Here is an 8,091-nt window from a genome sequence, read left to right as displayed (position 1 = left end):
AGGGGAAGGGAGGGGAAGGGAGGGGAAGGGAGAATTTTAACTCAAAATTTAGGTGAGAGAGCAGTTTTGAGGAGGAGTGGGGAGTGTTTGTGTTTAAAAGCTGCTAGTATGTTCTATTTTCAAAAGGAGAGGTGTGTATACAAATGCATGCTTTATTATGTGAACCTGGCATACACTGGTTTATGATATATAGTCTTTTATTTTAAAATATTTAATAATTTAAAATAAAACACTTCAACAAATTACACAACTTTTAGGTGTTAGGTTTGAAGATCCTACATAGATTCAGGAGAAGGTGTTCTAAGTGGTTGACAAAAGGGAAGAGGGACTTTTCTTGTTTAGTGCATCCTAGGTGTATTAGAGTACGTAGGGATGAGGAGAACTAATATCTGAATGGAAAAGGCCAAGATGAGAGAGAAGGGTCAAAGAAGTACTAGACTTAGGTGAGGGGTCATATACAGCACTTCACAACTCAGTATTTCTGGGAGGCATGAAGAGGCGGCTATAGTGGCAAGAATGGGATTATGTAGGACACCTATCCCTGCACAGGTGTATCTCAGGTCTACTCTTGCTTCTGTTCTCCTGTAACCTTGCCACTGTGTTAGTATCTAGGGAACTGGATGTATGGGAACATTTACCTGGTACAATTTAGCAGCCATTAGCATTCAGCAGCAACGTTCAACATTCAGGAGTCAGACACATCTAAAATTTAAGCTTTACCATATATTAGTTTAGTAACCTTTGTAAAGTAACTTAGCTCCTCCCTAAGGCTTAGTTTCTTAATGTCCATAATATACTCATTTGCCAAATATTTACCGAATGCCAAGTGTTTCCTTGGCACTGTGCTAGAAACCAGCAAGCCAGTGACAGATCAGAAAACTTTCAGGTTTTAGTGACAGCAGATCTAATTCACATGGGCTTACACATGTGAGGCATGTATTGGCTCATGTGGTGGAAAAAGTATATTCTGTGGATAGTATGTTTCAGGTGTAGCTTGACTCAGGGCTCAAACTATCTCCTTAGTGTCCATTCCTTCACTCTTCTTCCTCTGGATTGTCTTCCTTCCAAGCTCTTTCTTCTAAGACATCATCATGTTCACAACATAATAATACTCAAAAAGAAAATGCCTGTAAAGATATTGTCCATACAAGCCCTGGTGTTCACTCTCTCTCATTAGCCCATATTGAATCCTATGCTCATTTCTGGTCAGGAAAGTGGAACGACTAGACGAGCTTAAGCCCAGGTCATATGTCCCATCCCTGGAGTCTGGGGTAAATGGGGAGAAGTTTCCTCAAAGTGTAATGGGGATACTGTTTCCGAAAGGAGGAATGTTAATTCTAAGGAAGCACAATCAAGAAATGTCCATTTCAAATTGTAAGCAAAAGCTTCCCCAGTTGTTACCATCATTGAGCTTACAGTTCAATGTGGGGAATAATTAAAATAATCTCAAAAATAAGTATACAATTGCAATTGAAAAGACTGTGAGGAAAGAGAGAAGCATAATGCCATGAGAGTTATAGTAAGGAAATTTGGTCTACTACAGTAGGTTGGAGAAGGCTTTCCCAAGGAAAGATGGCTTGGGTTGGATTAAAAGGATGGATAAAATTCAACCAATTGAATATTGGAAAGGATAATATTTCTGGAAATGTAACAATGTGTTAAAATGCTTGGTGACAGAAGGGAGTACTGCAAATATTAGGATCTAATCACTTTCCTAGAGCAAAGAAAACTCACACGGATGATGGACTGAAATGACAGGGAAAGACCCAGAATCTCCAGCGCCTTCTGGACCATTTTATTGAGTTAGGCCTTTGCCACAAGGGCAGTCGGAAGCTTTTCAGGATTTTAAACAGAGAGACAATGTAATCAATTTTGAATTTCGAAAAGATTCTTTCATTGTGAAGAAAAATTAGAGGAATAGATGTGGGCTACCAATAAGGATGCTATTGCATTAGTAGTGGTTCTCACCCAGGGGGTTATTTTATCCTACAGGGGACATTTGGCAATGTCTGGACACATTTTTAATGGTCACTAATGATGGGGAGTGCTACTGGCATCTGGTAAGTGTAGATCAGGGACGCTGCTTAGCATCCTGCAATGTAGAGGACAACCCTGTGATGGTTAATACTAAGTGTCAACTTGATTGGATTGAGGGATATGAAGTATTAATCTTGGGTGTGCCTGTGTGGGTGAGGCAAAGGAGATTAACATTTGAGTCAGTGGGCTGGGGAAGGCAGATCCACCCTTAATCTGGTGGGTGCAATCTAATCAGCTTCCAGTGAACATAAAGCAGGCAGAAAAACATGAAAAGGAAGATGGGCCTAGTCTCCCAGTCTGCATCTTTTTCCAGTGCTGGATGTTTCCTGCTGTCCAACATTGAACTCCAAGTTCTTTAGTTTTGGGACTCCGACTGGCTCTCCTTGCTTCTCAACTTGCAGACAGCCATTTGTGGGACCTTGTGATTGGGTAGGTTAGTAATTAATAAACTCCCTTTACATATAGTTATTGGTTCTGTCTCTCTAAGAGAAACCTAATACAAGCCCCTTTCAATAAAGGACTATCTGGTCCAAAATGTCAATAGTGTCAAGGCTAAGAAACACTGGTCCAGGTGAAGAGATCATGGCTTGTTAGTGGTGAGGCAAATGGAAAGACTAAATATATTAGGAAAATATGAAGATATGAAGAGGTACGATTGACAGGGCTTATGGAGGGAATGAATAGTAGTGTAAGATACGGCAGTACTCATTCACTGAGTTGGAGACCACTGAAAAAAGAGCATATTTTATAAGAAAGTGCTTTCATTTTTGAGTTTGAAGCAACTTTGAGATCTCCAAAGTTATCAAGTAGGTATTTAGATATTTAGGTTTGGAGATCAGATGAAAAGTCTGTATTAGCGATTTATATATTTAATGCTTCTCTGATTAGGTGGTGGGTTTAGATGAGATTGCCTAAGGAAAGAGTCTAGATTTAGAAGAAAAGAGATTGGAGGATTGAACCTTGAGGAACTCCAACATTTAATAACCTCATAAAAGATAACGATAGAGAAAACTATATAATTCAGTGTTCCATTATGAAGAAAACTACAGACTTCTAAGATGTGATACTATTTATGTGTAGGGATTAACAAGATCATATATGTAAAGTGTCTAATGTAGAGTAAGCCCTATATAAATAGCAATTATTATTATTAAACAATCTTACAATAAAATTATTCTTCTTAATACTTTGATCTGCTTTTAATAATTTTCAGTACTTCTCCTTCTACCTGCCTTTAGTCTAGCATTGATTAGAGAGCGAATAACCAGGAATATGAAATTAGTCATCCTATTTTATACCTAGTTCTAAATCCACAGATTCTGGTTAAAGAGTAAGGATGGCTGCAGTCTTTATTGTAGTGTAATCACACCTGTGTAGAGATGTGTGCACTTATGGGAACAAAGTTATACTGTTTACCATTATTTAATATGCTTATGTTATGTGGTGATGTTTCTTAGTATTTTCTCTGTAGCATTCTGACCCCTATGATGCCTATACTGAATTCCTCTTCTGGCATCCACCTGGTTTACTTCTCTGACTCACCAATTGGGTAAAACACTCTTTTGTCCATCAATTTCTACAAGAGCACTTACAAGCATTTTCTCTACAAAATTGCAATTTGAAACTTAAAGTCACATTTCAAACTCACTGCACGTTTACAATTTCCCACCTTTCTCTGATTTGTTTGCATATTTGTTTTTCTAATTAAATTTTAAATTCCTTTGAGATATGACAGCATGTCTTTTTTTGTTTGTTTGTTTTTGTTTTTGTTTTGTTACAGGGCCTCACTCTGTCACTCAGGCTGGAGTGCAGTGGTGTGATATTGGCTCACTGCAACCGCTGCCTCCTGGGTTCAAGCAATTCTCAGCCTCCCAAGTAGCTGGAATTACAGGTGTGCACCACCATGCCTGACTAATTTTTGCATTTTTAGTAGAGACAGGGTTTCACTATGTTGGCCAGGCTGGTCTCAAACTCCAGACCTCAAGAGATCTGCCTGCCTTGGCCTTCCAAAGTACTGGGATTACAGGTGTGAGTAACTGCATCCAGCTAATACAAATCTTAATAATCTTAACATACTGCCTAGAACTTAGCAAATAACTGTCAAATTGAAAAGAATAGTAAGACTGGCAGAAATTATGTAAGGGGACTATAGCACCTCAAAGTGCCAGAAAGTCAGGAAATGTTGAACACCAGTCCCCACCTCCAAACACACATATGCACATACACACACGTAGATGACATACATCAAAGAGACACAGAAGCCAACTGAAAAGGAGCCCAGTGATCAAAGCTTGAAAACGTTGAGCAACAGTAACAAAATATAAAATAAATGTCCATGAATCCACACTATATAAATATATGATTAAATAAGTGGGGAAAGGAGACAAATGTCCCTTGCAGAAGAATCCCAAATAGTTTTTGTAGATACTCTACTTTCAAGAAAATGGATCATAACTGTCTGCTCTTTGTGTGTGAGTTGTGTGTATTAATTTCTTTCCCAGTATGGAAAAGGGGAAAATAATTTTATAGGGAAGGAACTTGACAAATATCAACTCAGCCTGGAGATCACAGTTAGCATCAACTGTGAAAAGTCATGTTAAAAGCATGTACCCTTGATATGACATGGTGAGAATAGCATCACTTCTGTGATCTCTCAAAAGTCCATAATCTCAGTCTAATTGAGGAAAACACCAGAAAATTTCATTATGGGGCACTCTATAAAATATTTAGCAAATACTCTTCAAAACTTTCAAAGTCATAGAAAATGAGGGAAGACTGTTAGACCCAAGAGGAGCCTGAGGAGATGTGATGACAATATGTCATGGGGTATCCAAGATGGAATCCTGGAGCAGAAAAAATGGCACTGGGCAAAAACTAAGTAAATAGGAATAAAATAGAGGCTTTAGTTAATGATGATGTGCCAATGTGAGTTTATTAATTGTAAGAAATGAACCATACCAATGTAAGGTAAAGATAGGAGAAACGGTACAGAGCATCCAGACACGAACAGTTAAGTAGACACATCTAAAGGTATATTTCGGCTTACACATCTAAAGGTATATTTCGGCTTTTATTTGACATTTGCTGAAATGAACTTTGCGTCTGTCTTATTTTACAGTTCTTCTCTATCAGTTAGTGGATGGAAAACTTCCTTTAGATATGTCCTTGCCTTATCTAATATCCTTTAGCCTGGGTATTTGACAAAAGAAAGACCTGGGTTTGAATCTCACATGTACAATTTATGATCTGTGCAACAACCTGCAATTATATAACCTCTCTGACTGCATTTCTTCATCAACTGATGAAGGTAAGGATACCTGCATCCAGTGTTTATTTTACAGATACGGTAGTGAGGGTAAAACACTTCTCATAGAGTTTTACTTTTAAAAATGCTAGCCATTGCTATTACTATCATCATTATAGATCCTCATTTTCTTATTTAACCTCATAGTTTCTTCTTATTCCTATACATGAACATCGGAAATAGTCTTATATAATCACATTTTTTACAAAGCAAAGATGTACAAGAATACTCCAAAATTCTCAAGCTTGGGAAAAGAAAATTAAAATTAAGATATTGGGCAGCATGGTAAACCTCCAGTGGATCAATTCCTTTCTCACATTCTTGATGGTTATCATTTCACTTCTGGTTAGCTTAGAATAGATAGCAAAACTTAGAAGAGGAAATTGTGTAGGGGCAATCTGGCTAAAACAGCCACTAAATGATCACATTTTATTGAACTAGTTTATTTAGCTAAAAGACTCCAACTGTCTTTCACACCACCTTTGCTCTTCATTTGCCTCTCCCTGACATTCAAGTATGTGTTGAGTGGGTGAAAATCTCTATTTTCAAAGAATAGAGATAGAGATATTTTCTCTATTTTCTATTTTTTTCTAGAGAATAGAAATATTCTCTATTTGGATCTTCTGAGAAAAGTCCAGCTTTACTAATGATTTGAGCCATGCCTTTTGGCCTAAATAATGTGGGTGTGTTTAGACATATTTGGAGTAAGGACTAATAATTTACATCAGTAGATGTCTAGGAAATATCTCCTTTGATGACCTAAACAGAAAGATGTTGACCTGAAAGAATAGAGACTTTTACCAAAACATCAATGTGCAACTGAAACAATACTAAAGGGGACCTTTCCGAGATGCAGTGATTTGGAGAATTACTTGGGATAGGTCCTTCTTCAATCTTACAGTATTGATGAACATGATTTTTCTAAAAGTGTCATACCTACATAGTGCATATCAACTAAAAATTCTGTATTCTTTCATTAGACGCTGTACCAAAAAGCTTAATCTAAATAGATTTTAATATTTAGTGCTGAGCCACAGAAACTTAAGGGCCTGAGCATCTCATAGGTTTAAATAATATTTCCTGGTTGCCAGATGCTAATTTAGCATATATACAAATGAAGATGGTGTGGTATCAGAGGAAGAATTCTACCAGTTCACCATGTTCTGTCTCCTTGAGATACACATTCTGTAGAGACACCTCTTGTATCCTTCAACATGTTCAAATTTCAGTACGGATTAACATTACATTGATAAATTTTAGCAGTAAATTAAAAGTAATCAAATTACATGCATCGTTTCTTTGAGGATAAGGACGTATTGAAAACGTGTTATCAAGACATTGCTTTTCACATACATTCATTAGTAATTCAAAGATTTAGTAGCTGATGGTGATGTTAGTGTAATTAACAGGAAAAAAATGGAAGAAATGTATGTTGCTATAGCAATATGTTCATCATGAATGATCTACAGCATAAACACCCAGATTAATTTACAAGACGCCAGGTAGAGAGCTGCATGGCTGACTAGGCTACTCTCAGATGCCACAGTATTTGTTTTTATTAAGCATAAACATTACAGTGGAGCTTTCAAGGTATGTGTGCTTGTCACTGTCAATCACACAGAGGTTGCATTCCCAAAGAGTTTTCAATTCACTTTAAATTTTTAACAGATGAAGAGAAACAATGTTTTCCCAGAGAATTAAAAAACATATATACCAGCACAGACGACATTTTGACACTGCCTCCTTGTTCATGGGCAGAGTGTTTTCTGTATTATCTTTTAATACTAGAAGTATGGGGTTTTACTGTGCAAAAGGATTTTAAAATACTGAAATTGGAAGCCATGGTGTCAGAAAACCTCTTAGGAAAGCACTTGTGGGTATGACCATGAGCCGGATGACATTTTAGCCTACCATAGTTTAGGTTATTACTAGAAACTTAAGGCAAAAAAAGGCATCCTTACCTCATTGGGCAGAGAAATGTGATATGTGGGTATATATAGGTGTGTGTTTATGAGCATGTCTGGGAGCTATAGTAGCCAACTGGATGCTTCTTGCTGATGATATTTTGGGGCCTGGAGCCAGACACATGGGATGGCACTAGGGATTCGCATTCCCCAGCTTGGTCAGTGGGGTGGTTTTGCAGCCATGGCACAAACATAGCACGTTTGTGACATGACCTTCTCATTCCATTATCAGAATAGACCAACTTTAGATTTAAGAAAAAGCTAGAAGGGGTGTATAACTTAAAAGAAAGGCTCAAGGATATCAGAGACAGTGAAGCTTAGATGATCTGGTTTTCACTTGTTTACCACTGATGCTTAGGCATCATGGACTAATGTAGATGCTATATGAGACTTGTGTGGATGGTGTGTAATGAGCAGAAGTTTTACCAACTTATTCAGCATGTAGAAATAGCAGTAAAATCTGTGATGTGAGCAGCCTCTGAATTTTCATCAAAATTATCTCAGAAAAATCTAAAAGTGGAGATAACATATTCTAGTGGGACATTGATGTATAGTATTGACTTGGGACAAGAGTCAAGCCACCATATTCTTCTAGAGCACTTGCTATATGACACAGTCATTACCTTTGGGCAGCATGAAAGTTGTAAGGATCCCAAGTACATAATACTTTCTTTTATTTTAAAATTTAAATTTTTGTGGGTAAATAGTAGGCATATATATTTATGAGATACATGAGCTATTTTGATATAAGTATACAACATGCAATAATCACATCAGGACAGATGG

This window comes from Rhinopithecus bieti, unplaced genomic scaffold, assembly GCF_001698545.2.
Source record: "Rhinopithecus bieti isolate Rb0 unplaced genomic scaffold, ASM169854v2 scaffold_17861, whole genome shotgun sequence".
Taxonomy (NCBI): domain Eukaryota; kingdom Metazoa; phylum Chordata; class Mammalia; order Primates; family Cercopithecidae; genus Rhinopithecus; species Rhinopithecus bieti.
The sequence above is the reverse complement of the archived record's forward strand: the minus strand, read 5'-3'. Positions refer to the sequence as shown.